Here is a 14,852-nt window from a genome sequence, read left to right as displayed (position 1 = left end):
ATTAGGAGCACATTAAACACCACGCGCACTATCCAGCAGTATATGCAGCACCAGAACCTGGCTAAGCGAAACCGGGCAAGTAGGCGATGTCAGCGCAGTTACAAGAGTGATGAGGACATGGACATGGACACAGACTTCTCTGAAAGCACGTACCCTGGCAATGTGGGCATCATGGTGCTAATGGGGCAGGCTCATGCGGTGGAACGCCGATTCTGGGCCCGGGAAACAAGCACAGACTGGTGGGACCACATAGTGTTGCAGGTCTGGGACGATTCCCAGTGGCTGCGAAACTTTCACATGCGTAAGGGCACTTTCATGGAACTTTGTGACTTGCTTTCCCCTGCCCTGAGGCGCAAGAATACCAAGATGAGAGCAGCCCTCACAGCTGAGAAGCGAGTGGCAATAGCCCTGTGGAAGCTTGCAACACCAGACAGCTACCGGTCAGTCGGGAATCAATTTGGAGTAGGCAAATCTACTGTGGGGGCTGCTGTGATGCAAGTAGCCAACGCAATCAAAGATCTGCTGATATCAAGGGTAGTGACCCTGGGAAACGTGCAGGTCATAGTGGATGGATTTGCTGCAATGAGATTCCCTAACTGTGGTGGGGCCATAGACGGAACCCATATCCCTATCTTGGCACCGGAGCACCAAGCCAGCGAGTACATAAACCGCAAGGGGTACTTTTCAATAGTGCTGCAAGCACTGGTGGATCACAAGGGACGTTTCACCAACATCAACGTGGGATGTCCAGGAAAGGTACATGACACTGGCATCTTCAGGAACTCTGGTCTGTTTCAAAAGCTACAGGAAGGGACTTTCTTCCCAGACCAGAAAATAACCGTTGGGGATGTTGAAATACCTATAGTTATCCTTTGGGACCCAGCCTACCCCTTAATGCCATGGCTCATGAAGCCATACATAGGCTGCCTGGAGAGTAGTCAGGAGCTGTTCAACTACAGGCTGAGCAAGTGCAGAATGGTGGTAGAATGTGCATTTGGACGTTTAAAAGCACGCTGGCGCAGTTTACTGACTTGGTTAGACCTCAGCAAAACCAATATTCCCACTGTTATTACTGCTTGCTGTGCGCTCCACAATATTTGTGAGAGTAAGAGGGAGACGTTTATGGCGGGGTGGGAGGTTGAGGCAAATCACCTGGCTGCTGGTTACGCACAGCCAGACACCAGGGTGGTTAGAAGAGCACAGGAGGGTGTGGTGCGCATCAGAGGAACTTTGTAAACCAGTGTCATGACTGGCCAGGCTATGGTGTGAAAGTTCTGTTTGTTTCTCCTTGATGAAACCCCTTGGTTCATTCTACTTCCCTGTAAGCAAACCACCCTCCCCACCTCGTTTCGATCACCGCTTGCAGGGGCAATAAAGTCATTGTTGCTTCACATTCATGCATTCTTTATTAATTCATCACACAAATAGGGGGATAATTACCAAGATAGCCCAGGAAGGGTGGTGGAGGAGGGAAGGACAAGGCCACACAGCACTTTAAAACTTATTGAATGCCAGCCTTCTGTTACTTGGGCAATCCTCTGGGGTGGAGTGTCTGGGTGGCCGGACGCCCCCCCACCACGTTCTTGGGCATCTGGGTGAGGAGGCTATGGAACTTGGGGAGGAGGGCGGTTGGTTACACGGGCTGTAGCGGCGGTCTGTGCTCCTGCTGCCTTTCCTGCAGCTCAACTATACTATGGAGCATATTAGTTTGATCCTCCAGCAGCCTCAGCATTGAATCCTGCCTCCTCTCATCACGCTGCCGCCACCTTCCAGCTTCAGTCCTCTCTTCAGCCCGCCACCTCTCCTCCCGGTCATTTTGTGCTTTCCTGCACTCTGACATTGTCTGCCTCCATGTATTCATCTGTGCTCTGTCAATGTGGGAGGACAGCATGAGCTCTGAGAACATTTCATCGCGAGTGCGTTTTTTTCGCCTTCTAATCTTGGCTGGCCTCTGGGAAGGAGAAGATCCTGTGATCCTTGAAGCACATGCAGCTGGTGGAGAAAAAAAAAAAGGGACAGTGGTATTTGAAAAGACACATTTTATAGAACAATGGGTACACTCTTTCACGGTAAACCTTGCTGTTAACATTATATACATAGCACATGTGCTTTCGTTACAAGGTACATTTTGCCTCCCGCCACCGCATGGCTAAGAGCGGGGAACATTTCTGTTCAGCCATAGGCAAACAGCCCAGCAGGAACGGGCACCTCTGAATGTCCCCTTAAGAAAAGCACCCTATTTCAACCAGGTGACCATGAATGAGATCACTCTCCTGAGGATAACAGAGAGAGATAAAGAATGGATGTTGTTTGAACGCCAGCAAATGTACATTGCAATGCTTTGTTCTATAATGATTCCTGAGTATGTGCTACTGGCCTGGATGGTAGTGTCCTACCATGGTAGATGGAATAAGGCTGCCCTCCCCAGAAACTTTTTGCAAAGGCTTTGGGAGTATATTCAGGAGAGCCACGAATGCCAGGGCAAATTAATCATTAAACATGCTGGCTTTTAAACCTTGTATAGTATTTTAAAATGTACACTCACCAGAGGTCCCTTCTCCGCCTGGCAGCCTTGGATGGGTTCGGAGGGTACTGACTCCAGGTCCAGCATGAGAAACAGTTCTTGGCTGTCGGGAAAACCGGTTTCTCCGCTGCTTTGCTGTGAGCTATCTACCACCTCATCATCATCGACTTCCTCGTCCCCAAAACCTGCTTCCGTGTTGCCTCCATCTCCATTGAAGGAGTCAAACAACACGGCTGGGGTAGTGGTGGCTGAACCCCCTAAAATGGCATGCAGCTCATCAAGAAGCGGCATGTTTGGGGGTCTGATCCGGAGTGGCCGTTCGCCTCTCTGGTTTTCTGGTAGACTTGCCTCAGCTCCTTAAGTTCATGCAGCACTGCTTTGGGTCCCTGTTATGGCCTCTGTCCTTCATGCCCTGGGAGATTTTCACAAATGTTTTGGCATTTCGAAAACTGGAACGTAGTTCTGATAGCACGGATTCCTCTCCCCATACAGCGATCAGATCCCATACCTCCCGTTCGGTCCATGCTGGAGCTCTTTTGTGATTCTGGGACTCCATCATGGTCACCTCTGCTGATGAGCTCTGCATAGTCACCTGCAGCTTGCCACACTGGCTAAATAGGAAATTGAAATTCAAAAGTTCGCGGACCTTTTCCTGTCTACCTGGTCAGTGCATCTGAGTTGAGAGTGCTGTCCATAGCGGTCACAATGGAGCACTCTGGGATAGCTCCTGGAGGCCAATATCATCTAATTGCGTCCACAGTACCCCAAATTTGACCCAGCAAAACCGATGTCAGCGCTAATCCCCTTGTTGGGGGTGGAGTAAAGAAATTAAATTTTTGCCTTTTAATCTTCTCTTGGCTGACACCTTTTATATCTGGTGTCAGGCCAAAGAACAGTGTTACAGGTATGCTGTAAATCCCTGAAAAACGGGTTTTATAATGGAAAATTATTGGAAAATTCTTCTGCCAATAGCACAAAAATGGCTCTTGTTTTTCAGCTGAGATAAAGAGCCCGCTCATAGGCATAACATTTAAGCAAGTAAAGATGTATTTGCTCAGAGGCAAAGTTTTCTGAAGCAAGAGGTGACCACCTGAAGTTAATCAGGGAAAACATCCCTGAGAGGAGTGGGTAGCAAGTGTTATAAATTAGACATAGTGGAAGGAGGACTACTATTTATAAAAGGGGAGCATTTCTGCGAGGAAACATTTTGAATGTCTTAAGGAAAGAGGCAGACAAAAATAAATAACTCTTTTCTTTTCTCACCTTTTCTTTAGATGGGGTTGAAGCATTTGAAAGCTTTTCTGAATGCAGTATTGTCATCTTTGAATTTATGGCTCTGCTAGTTGGAGATTGGTTATGAATATTCCATAAAACAAATGTATGCTTGATGGTATAGGTAGGTTACAGCGGGCTGTTTACGGAAGTAAGAGCCCTGTCTGTTGGTAAGTGTAATAGGGAGAGCAGAACATAACCTTGTCTTGCCAAATAGTGTGAATATCAGTGCGATTTCACAAGCCTTACACAGCGCATCCCAGAACTTCTGGTTCCTGCAGCTTAGGCAGACCCCAGTTGTTTCCCTCTCACTTGTCTGCCAACTGGGCCAGGAAGATCAGCATAATTACCTGGAGCTCCCTCCCCTGGAATTAACTGAAGGATGCTTCAGCTACCATACTTCTAACTTTTCTACCCTGCATAAGCCCCCATTTACCTGCCTCCCATACCCAAAAAATAAGTCTGGTTAAGAGGAGGTACCACGACTCCACCCCATATTTCTTTGAGGTGCAGCTGGTTTGCTATTCTATGAGATTTTTAGAAAATTGCAAATAGTCCATTCTGGTGACTGCTGCTAGAGGATAGTTTTGTGCAGGCAACCCATTTCTTATAAAATGTCAACTCGACTGAGTTAGGGGAGAGTGCAGCTCCAAACCAGTATCCTAAAAAAGCTGAATGGAAGCAAAGGACTAGTTGGGTACTCTGATAATACCAATAGGGGAAACAAACTATCCAACTCATACTTGCTTGTGTAACCATCCTAAAAGATGGTTCAAGAGCATGGGTCATAGCCTGGGATGAGGAAGGGTGATAGACACTTGATCAAGCTATTCTAGACTGAAATAATGTTTGTACTTTGGAATCTGACCATAATCTGTATATTAGGACTGGGATGCAAATATAATTTTATTATTGGGCTTTTCACCTTTTGTCCAGTATTTAACCCTGAATAGCCCAAGTGCCTGCTGGAACACTATAAGGACTATAAGGTGGATAGAGAGCTGGCTAGATTGTCGGGCTCAATGGGTAGTGATCAACAGTTTGATGTCTAGTTGGCAGCTGGTATCAAGCAGAGTGCCCCAGGGGTCAGTCCTGGGGCTGGTTTTGTTGGACATCTTTATTAATGATTTGGATGATGGTATTAATTGCAGCCTCAGCAAGTTTGCAGATGACACTAGGGTTGGGGGAGAGGTAGATAAGATGGAGGGTAGGGATAGGGTCCAGAGTGACTTAGATAAATTGGAGGATTGGGCCAAAAGAAATATGATGAGGTTAAAGTGCAGAGTTCTGCACTTAGGAAGGAAGAATCCCATACACCGCTACAGGCTGGGGACTGACTGATTAAGCAGCAGTTCTGCCAGAAAGGACCTGGAGATCACAGTGGACGAGAGGCTGGATATGAGTCAGCAGTGTGCCCTTGTTTCCAAGAAGGCCAATGGCATATTGGGCTGTATTAGTAGGAGCATTGCCAGCAGATCGAGGGAAGTGATTATTCCCCTCTATTCGGCACTGCTGAGGCCACACCTGGAGTATTACATCCAGTTTTGGTCCCCCCACTACAGAAGGGATGTGGACAAATTGGAGAGAGTCAAGTGGAGGGCAGTAAAAATGATTAGGGGGCTGGGGCACATGACTTATGAGGAGAGGCTGAGGGAACTGGGGTTATTTAGTTTGCAGAAGAGAAGAGTGAGGGGGGATATGATAGCAGCCTTCAGTTACCTGAAGGGGGCTCTAAAGAGGTTGGAACTAGGCTGTTCTCAGTGGTGGCAAAACAAGAAGCAATGGTCTCAAGATGCAGTGAGGGAGGTCTAGGTTGGATATTAGAAAACACTGTTTCACTAGGAGGACGGTGAAGCACTGGAATAGGTTACCTAGGGAGGTGGTGGAACCTCCATCCTTAGAGGTTTTTAAGGCCCGGCTTGACAAAGCCTTGGCTGGCATGATTTAGTTGGTGTTGGTCCTACTTTGAGCAGGGGATTGGACTAGATGACCTCTTGAGGTTTCTTCCAACCCTAATATTCTATGATTCTATGATAACAATGAACCTGGCATCAGAACACTTTAGAATAGTTGGTTATTCAGCCATATGTACAGCTTTAAAAGTGAAAACGTACATGATTAGCCATTAAAAGGCTAACCGTTATTTGGTCCACTAATCAGATAAATTTCTGCTAATATACACCTCTACCCCGATATAATGCGGTCCTCGGGAGCCAAAAAATCTTCCCGTGTTATAGGTGAAACCGCGTTATATCAAACTTGGTTTGACTCCCCTGACCGCCCCCTCCAGAGACCCTCCCGTCCCTAATCATCCCCAGGACCCCAACCCACCTGCTCCCTGTCCCCTGACTGCCCTGTATCCTATCCACACCCTTGCCTCCTGACAGGCACTCACCGGCAGCGGCGGGAAGCAGAGCAACGTGGCCCCAGGCCACTCCACTCCGCCAGCTCCCAGCCACGGCGCTCTGCTTCCCTCCACCGGTGAGTGCAGGGAGGTTGGGGAAAGGATGCCCCGTGCACGCACCTGTGGCGGGAAGTGGAGCCAGCCCCAGCTGCTCTGCTTTCCTTGCCCCAGCTCGAGCTGTGTCGCTTGGGGGGGCGGGGGTTGGGGAAACGTCCCGCAGTCACCAGCAGCTGGAAGCGGAGTGCCACGGTTGGGAGCTGACAGAATGAAGCAGGCTGGGGCTGGGCTGCTCCGCTTCCGCCACTGCTGGTGAGTGCCGGGGGGGGATCCCTTCCCCCGAACCCCTTGTCCTGAGCAACATGGCTGGGGCCGGGGCGAGGGAAGCGGAGCGGGCTGCTCCCGGCCCCCCCCAATCACCTGGGACACTCAGGGCCTGTGGGGCCCCCAAAAGTGCCCCCCACAGCTCCTGCCTCCCAGACCCTGGGGGGGGAAGCTCTGCCCCGACTGCCCCCCAAGACCCTCTGCCCCTTATCAACCCCTCGGCCCTGGCCCAGCACCCTTTACACGCCTCTCAGAGCAGCATGTCGGAGCCAGACATGCTGAAGTGCTGATCCGCTGGAGAATGCAGCCCTGCCCCGCAGAGCGCTGCTTTACTGCTTTATATCCTAATTAGTGTTATATCGGGGTAGAGATGTACTTGTTTGAGGTGAACTGAAAAATACTATTTCTTTTGTTTATCATTTTTACAGTTCAAATATTTGTAATAAAAATAATAATGTAAAGTGTGCAGTGTACACTTTGTATTCTGTGTTGTAATTGAAATCAATATATTTGAAAATGTAGAGAAACATCCAAAAATATTTAATACATTTCAATTGGTATTCTATTGTTTAACAGTGTGATTAATCGCAATTAATTTTTTTGAGTTAATCACATGAGTTAACTGTGATTAATCAACAGCCCAAGTGCAAACCTTTTTCTTTTCCTCCCTTCATCCCCATTTCTTAAAAAAAAAAAAAACACACCACACATCAGTGCTATACAAATGATGTTGTTAGAATCCAGTCCTGGTGTGATTTGAGCCATCACTACTTTGAACCCAGTATGAGTGAACATTTGGAAGGGGTTGGAGATCTTCCTCTTAGTTGTTGTTGGGGAGAAGAAGCAACACCTCAATTCTAAAAACATATAACATAGTGCAGTGGTCCTGCATTTTAAAATACGATTGTACTAAAAATACAGAGGATGTAAGTTGATGCAAAGATAGAGCGTGAGATAGTATGTAGGTATATTTACACTCTTGAGCTTTAAAACACTAAAACTCAGCTGGGAGAAGAGCTGTATTATAATTACAAAGTCAACTTCTCATGCTCACATCTCATAATCATAAAGAAAAGCAGGTTACCCAAAAATTAAAAAGTAGGATGAATACCCCTTCAGCTGCTCCTCTCCCGACACATCTCAGCTATATATAAAGCTCCCTCCTTTGTATAATCATGCAAAGGAAAAAGCTCAAATTATTCCTTTCATAATGTAGCAAAAAGATTCAAGGGGTGGGGGTGGGGGGCTGTAATCACAGTATTTAGTAATGAATTCCCAGAATTCAGTATGCAAAACAAAAATACCTCACCCTGGGGGATGAGCAAAGGACAAGCTGAGCCAGCAAAACCTCGGGGATTGGACACCAATATCAGCAGGGTTCTGCTTCTAGAAGCCTGTAACAGCATTTGTAGTCTTACCACTTAGGGTACTAGTGCGGGAAACCAACCATCACAGTGGAGAGAGGGAGGTATTCATTTAAAAATAACTCTATTGATTGGATGCTTTCAAGTAATTTAAATACCGAATAAACACAAAAACATTATGCCTCCCTTCCCATATTTATTTCCACCCCCCACCCCCTGAAAAAAGTCTTTTGATTTGGATTCTTCTAAAAGCTACTTACTGTGATATTTCCATCTTTCTTCCTCTTCCCTCCTCCCCCTGCCCTTTCTTTGGAATAGAAATATCCACAATAGCATGTTCTGCTTGGGTTTACATATTGAGTAGGCAGCTGATATAGTACTGAAAAAAGCTTTAGTATAAAGAGAGGAGGAGGAATATGTTGAAATCTCAGTATTTCTCAGTGTTAATGTTAATTAAGGAGAATAGTAAAATCTACATATCTGTTATTTTGTTTATGATGTTGTAGCACTTTAGTATTTAGTACCCTAGGTAGCTTCTTTTTACTCCAGAGAGCTAGATTAGCCTGATTACACTGGCAGGGTGCAATTGATGGATGACTGTCATTATCTTTTCAAACCTGCGTGACACTTTAGGTATAGAAGATAATTAAATTTTCAAGAGACTACACTGAGATTATAAGATTTGGGCATTTTTTTTAAAAAATGACATGTTTTGCAATCCATGCTTTTATTTCAAATTGAGCAAGAAAAACAATATTCAAGACTTCATATAACACATTTTTTTCTTTTGAGATGCTTCGCCTGTCTCCAATAAATATATATGTCCAAATGTATTGGTAATGATTTGAAATTGTACAGGTTAGCACAATACATTTAATGAAACCTTGTCTGACACAAAACACTAGAGGATCATAATTAATGTCTCATTTTCTGCCAGTTGCTATTGATTACTCATTCAAGGTCCCTTTGTTCTCAAAATGGAAACAACTGTATTTCACATCACTATCTAATGAGATTCTCAGGATAGGATTCTTTAACAACATGTTAATTTCGAACATATCCCTAGAATTTAAATTTAAAATGAATTAACATTATAATCTAATTTCACAAAAGTCAGTGTTTTCCAAATTAAAAGTTTATTGTGGTCTGTTTTTATACATTTTTGTCGAAAAACAGAAAACTGAAGAGTGTTAAAAATACAATGCTACATGTCTTAGTTGTTTATTTCGACTTGACTGTGGTGAATGTCATATGACTCAGATAAGTTGCTGTCTTGTAGCCAGAAGGTCTATAAAGTAATAGAATCTCCCAAGGAAATGACTTTATTGCATTTTTAACTTTATATGAGCTTTTTCAGTCAGAAAGAAGTGGACATGTGCAATTTACCTAAACAGGGCAAGCTTGAAAGCTTCTCTCTCTCACCAACAGAAATTGGTCTAATAAAGTATATTAGTTCACCTTCCTTGTGTCTCCTTGTTTAGTGGAGCTTGACTGTCCCCTTTATCACCACATTTTATTAAATGATACACAAAAATTCTAAGGTGAGTCAGAGTTAAGATTGCTTACTTAACACAAAACCACCAAAGCAATAAAATGAAAATTTAAAGCATCTAACAGCATGTGTCTTCGCTTCCTCCACCCGGAATCAAACATCCTGCACAAGGGCAGACAACGTACCAAAAACTGAACTCTGCCCCAGTGAAGATTTCCCCCTCTCCCAGCATCACAAACATACCAGACTTCTCCACTTCACGATCTGTTCTGCATGCTTCTGGAAATCATTCATTCATGCTTGGGAAAGTGGTTGCTGAACCAGCAACTCTTACTTCATAGAGGGTCCTGGTCTCTGTAAGTCTTGTTCTCTGTCAGGTAATCAAGGCACGTAAGGATTCAGTTAAAACAACATTAACACATTCATTTTATTTTTGTTAATTAACAAAATAATTATATAACCCCAAAAGTACCCACTGAACGCATATTACATTTTTTGACTTTGACTTTGTAGCTTTTCAGCTACAAGGACCTGAAAAAAAGAGACTCAAAATGTGAACTATTTGGGGAGGGGGATTTTAATTGATTAAATTGCAGAAACTATTTGGCTAATTTTCTTGAAACTCCTCAGAAGATTGAAGCTGTTGTGGATTGCATGCTGAAAATTTCAATCATATTCTGTTTGGTTTTTTTAAGGTTGAACTCCTGTTTCATGTGCAAACCAGTATACAACCTTAACTGTGGTGGTGCAATGGCTTTGCCATAATGAAATGTTTATAACAGGATAAACTTTGACCTCCTTTTCTATCAGCATCCCCTTGGTAGTTGGCTAATAAATACAATGAGCTTGTGCAATTGTACCTGGGGGCAGAATTTTGCCTCATGTAGCCAAGACTCGAAAATTAGATTGTACTAAAAACATATTAACTAAACTATAACAATAAAAGAAATACGCTGAGGCAGTGGAAATACATAATGCCCAGTGTCCATGATCACACTATATAACTTTGTTCCAGGAGTCTAAGAGTTCCATAGAATTATTACTGATCTGGTTTAGCCATGTTAATTGTGGGCAATTCCACGAGTGCCACTGGGCCAAGTGCGCTCCTGACCTCAATTCTGATCTTCAGAGATTGATCTGTGGAGACTTTGTCTCTGAGGCGAGCAAGCCGGCAGTAGCCAGCAATGATTCTTGAAGCCAGTTCTCAATGATACATGCCTAATACGGATAGTCAAAACATCTTGTATTCACTAGTGGCTTGTGACAACACATATGGAAATGCCTCCAGCCTGCTCATGTCTTGTTGAAGCAACATCCATGTTTCAGATCCATATAAGAGAATTGTAAGAATGCAGGTTTGATGAATCTGTACTTTTGTATATAGTTTCACATTCTTTTGGTTCCAGACCCTGTGCAGGTCCTTTAAGGCTGAGGCTGCTAAACCAATTTTCCTTAGGACATCTGGCTGGCTGTGCCTATTTGATAATATTTTATGGCCTAAATAGAGGAAGTCATCCACTACTTCCATGATTTTTCCAGAAGCCACAGATGTCTTCTATCACAATTTTTGCACCAACATTGTTGATTTTTGTGTTTGCCCAAGAAACCCTTAGCCCAAGGGCAGCTCCCTCATGCTGGAAGCTCTCTAGTGAATCCTTGAGATTGTTTGTGTCCTGACCAAATTGGTCAATGACATCCACATAATCCAGGTCAGTAGAGCGGTTGAACTGGCAGTTATACTGATATTAGCATGTATGTATTCAAGGAGCCAATCCATTGCACAGCTGAACAGGGCTAGGGCCAGGTTACATCACTTGTAGTGTTTTAGTCCGGGATGGCATCTACAGCTTCTCAAATGCCTGTGTTTATAGCTGTCCAGGCTAATTCTGCATCATACAGGAAAGCACCAAATACATCAGACCTCAGATCAATCTGCTGTGTGTGGAAGGGGGTTGGTGTCCCCAAACACAATTACCACTCTGCATCTCTCCCTGTTTCCAGGAGATAAAGTGAATCAAGGGGCATCCAATGAAACGTGGTTAGCTAACATACTTTAACTAAAATGTTTTTGAAACTAAGACAAACAGAATGATACCCTCAAAAATGTATGTGGTGATCATGGTGAGCCCTTAGAAGAGAGCCTTGGGTCAGAGGCAACCACCGAACCCATTTTCATACTAACATTTAAAGATGTTAGTTAAAAAATGTTAGTTAAACACATTTTTAAGCATTACCTGATTTCCTGCTCTAGAAATAACCCAAATCTTTGAGATCGTTCGGAGAATATAATGCAGAGAAATGTAAAACACTTGTTTAAACCAGATTTTCATTTTCATAAATTACGCTTCAAAAAGTTGAAGAACTGCTTACCAGAGTTTTAGAATTGTTTATTTGCACTCTACTGAAAACACCTTAATAGGAAGCAGAATGCTACTTCATAATCCGATTGTGTCAACAGAATTTTGGAGGTCCAAAGAAGTAAGAAAGAATGATCTCTTAGGAAAAAGTTACCCCTACTATTTTTTTTTTCTTCCTTCCCAAAACCTGTGAAAGAATCGAGTTTTAAAATCATTTGAAAATACATGTTTGCTTCAAAAAGCAAACAAACAAAGTATTTACTATTCACAAAATCATAATGTTTTAGTTAGGCATGGAGATTAAGTTAATATGCAAGTTGAAGCTAATTAAATATATATATTGCAGTACATGTAAAAACTGTTATACAAAAAGTTAGATTTGTATATTATGAAAGTAGACAGAATACACGAATGTGTGTTTCTTTCTTTCTTTCCCCCTGTGTGTGAAGAGGTGATTCTTCTTTATTTCATCCTTCTGTGGCATATTTTGCTGAATCACCCTTTCCCCTAGAATGCTTTTCCATCAGCTGGTGAGCGCTGTAGCACTTTTACCTCTTGGGGCAGGTCACGTTGATTCCATTGAGGCCATCATCAAAGCTGTTTCCTGGATTAAATTGAAGGGTGGGTGCAGAAAAGCAGTGCAGATGAGTGTACTCTCCCTGCCTCCCTAACCAGTCATTTGCCTTTTTGGAATTAGGGGTGTTCTGTCATTTGGTTGACTGAAATAAAAACCTTTTCTTTTTTCAGGTTAGTATCTACTACAAATCATTAAAAAATTCCTTTATATTAATTGTCTTGTTTATTTACAACATGGGTATTTGTTTCATGTAATTCAGAGAGGCAGTTACTTAACAATGATGTCTGTTTATCTGTGATGACACTAATCCAGGCAGTGTTATCCAGTGTTTCTGGAGGATAACTAGTCATTGATTATTCCTTAGTAATTGGATACATGTTTAGCAGATGAGGTTATAGGTGACTGAGGACTTGAACATTCTGTATTAATGCTGAGAACTAAGCTATGTGTCATTTCAGTAAACAGATGTCTGTGAAGACACTAGAAGCAGTTAGCCCAGAGTAGCCATGTACTGATAATACAAAGTTTCCTTGCTAGTCATTGTATCCTCAGAAGTATTTGTTTCAGAGTAGCAGCCATGTTAGTCTGTATCCGCAAAAAGAAAAGGATTACTTGTGGCACCTTAGAGACTAACTAATTTGTTAGAGGTATTTGTGTATTCCTTTTTCCATCAGGTGCCCTTAGGACAGGATCAGTCCTACTCAATATTGCTTCTCAATTGGTTCAGACAGGCAGAAAAGTCAATAAGATGAGCTAATGACATCTATTTTTATTTTACTGTGGCAGACAGAGAAAAAACTAAATTTAACCATTTGTACTTAATATGCCTTCTTCAGTTGCAGTAATGTCAGAAGAATATACTTGGAGAATAACTCTATAGCATAGATTTACAAATTAACCTGTGCTGCTATTAGATTTGTACACAATACACTGTATATTCTGAGACTTGCTGTATGCAAGTCCTGTGATTATTCTATTGATTGCTGTGTCCAGCTAGCTCTAAACTCTGTGGCTAGACTCCTAGTTGCTGTAGCATGTCAGTACTGGAGCCACTGACAAACATTTCTGCTTCAGTGTAAAATAAATGCAATGGCAAACCAAAAGAGTGAATTCTTTTAGTTCTATTATAATACGATAATAATGAAGAGTTCTTGAATGTCTCAACACTTATTTCATGTCCTTGCAGAAATAATCAGGTTATAGCAATACTTAGGGTGTAAGCAAAGGTGGTAGGGGCTTGGTGTGTTTGACAACTCGAAAGATTGAGGGTTGTAGTTTTCATGAATGGAGGCTGACAGCTAAGAAGTAGGAGTTGGGAGGGATGTGGGCATCTGTCTTTGGGGAATTACTAGGCAGAGGTGAATTGGTAGAAGAGAGAATTTCCATACTCATTGTCCTTTCCTTCCTTCATGTGTTTTTTCCCTAAGATACCAGAAACTAAGTACCCACTTCTCCCTGTATAGGTAGAGAATGTCCATGTGGATAATTTCCAGCAGCCTTTCCTGTTGCCTGTGTGAAAGAGATGACCTTTTGGGGTTCCCCTTTTTAGGTAGGGGGAAACCACAAAAGGTATCATTAAAGCTACTGTCATTACATAAGGGCAGTTGCTGGAATGCTTCCATCTCTCTCTGACTGCTTTTATGACAGACAAGGTGGGTGAGGTAATATCTCTTTTGGACCAACTTCTGTTGCTGAGAGAGAGAAGCTTTCGCCCTACACAGAGTTTCCCAGACTTGAAGAAGAGCTCTGTGTAGGTCGAAAGCTTTCTCGCTCAGAAGTTGGTCCAATAAAAGAATATTACCTAACCCACCTTGTTTCACTAATATCCTGAAACCGACAAGGCTACAATAACACTGCATGCTCTTGTGAGTGACATCTTGAGACAGTTAAATACGGACTGGAATCTTTCCCCTGCTATATCTGCCAATGAGAGATGTTTTTGCAAAGCAGGAGGGTAGTTTCTTCCAAAGCCATATATTCCTGGGCTGCAGGCAAATTCTGCAGCCCTTTGAGCAACCTTGAAATAGGCACACTACTTATTGCTAACTGGTTTTGATCTGTTCCTTTAAATGATGTTAGGTCGAAAGCACTAACTTGCATATCTAAACTAAGTTTTCTATATGGTGGTCACCCCTAAAAACTTGCCAAATGGTTTAAGTAGCAGCTTTGATAATTCAGTAGTATTGCAGAACAATGAGGTATATTTATGTATTTTTAAAGGCAAAATTGACAGGTTTTTGAAGGTGACCTGGAAAAGGAAATGAAATTGCTTCATTCCCTTTTTGCTGCCTTTTATTATGTGTAAAGACAGTCTTAAAATTATTAAGAAAAAATCTTGTATGTGTTTTTAATTAATAATTCAGGCCTTGTCTACTTTGCTTTTCATGGAAGATTCTCTAGACAGACTAGAGAACTAGTAAGATTATGGCATCATAGATATCAAGAATGTGAAATCTGATTGGGTGGGTAAGCTATTTTAATTCAGGATGCTTTAAAACTTTTTGTGTTTTGCTAACACCTACTTAACTCAAATGGCCTGTA

General features: G+C 42.7%; 1 protein-coding gene across 13 annotated transcripts in view; it reads left to right on the top strand.

Moving 5' to 3' along the window:
• TCF12 (transcription factor 12) overlaps positions 1–14,852 on the top strand; it is a 288,139-nt gene that overhangs the window by 204,501 nt on the left and 68,786 nt on the right. The window lies entirely within an intron of this gene.

Source organism: Dermochelys coriacea, chromosome 10, assembly GCF_009764565.3.
Source record: "Dermochelys coriacea isolate rDerCor1 chromosome 10, rDerCor1.pri.v4, whole genome shotgun sequence".
Classification (NCBI taxonomy): Eukaryota; Metazoa; Chordata; order Testudines; family Dermochelyidae; genus Dermochelys; species Dermochelys coriacea.
Note: the sequence above shows the minus strand (reverse complement) of the source record. Positions and strands in the feature narration are given on the sequence as shown.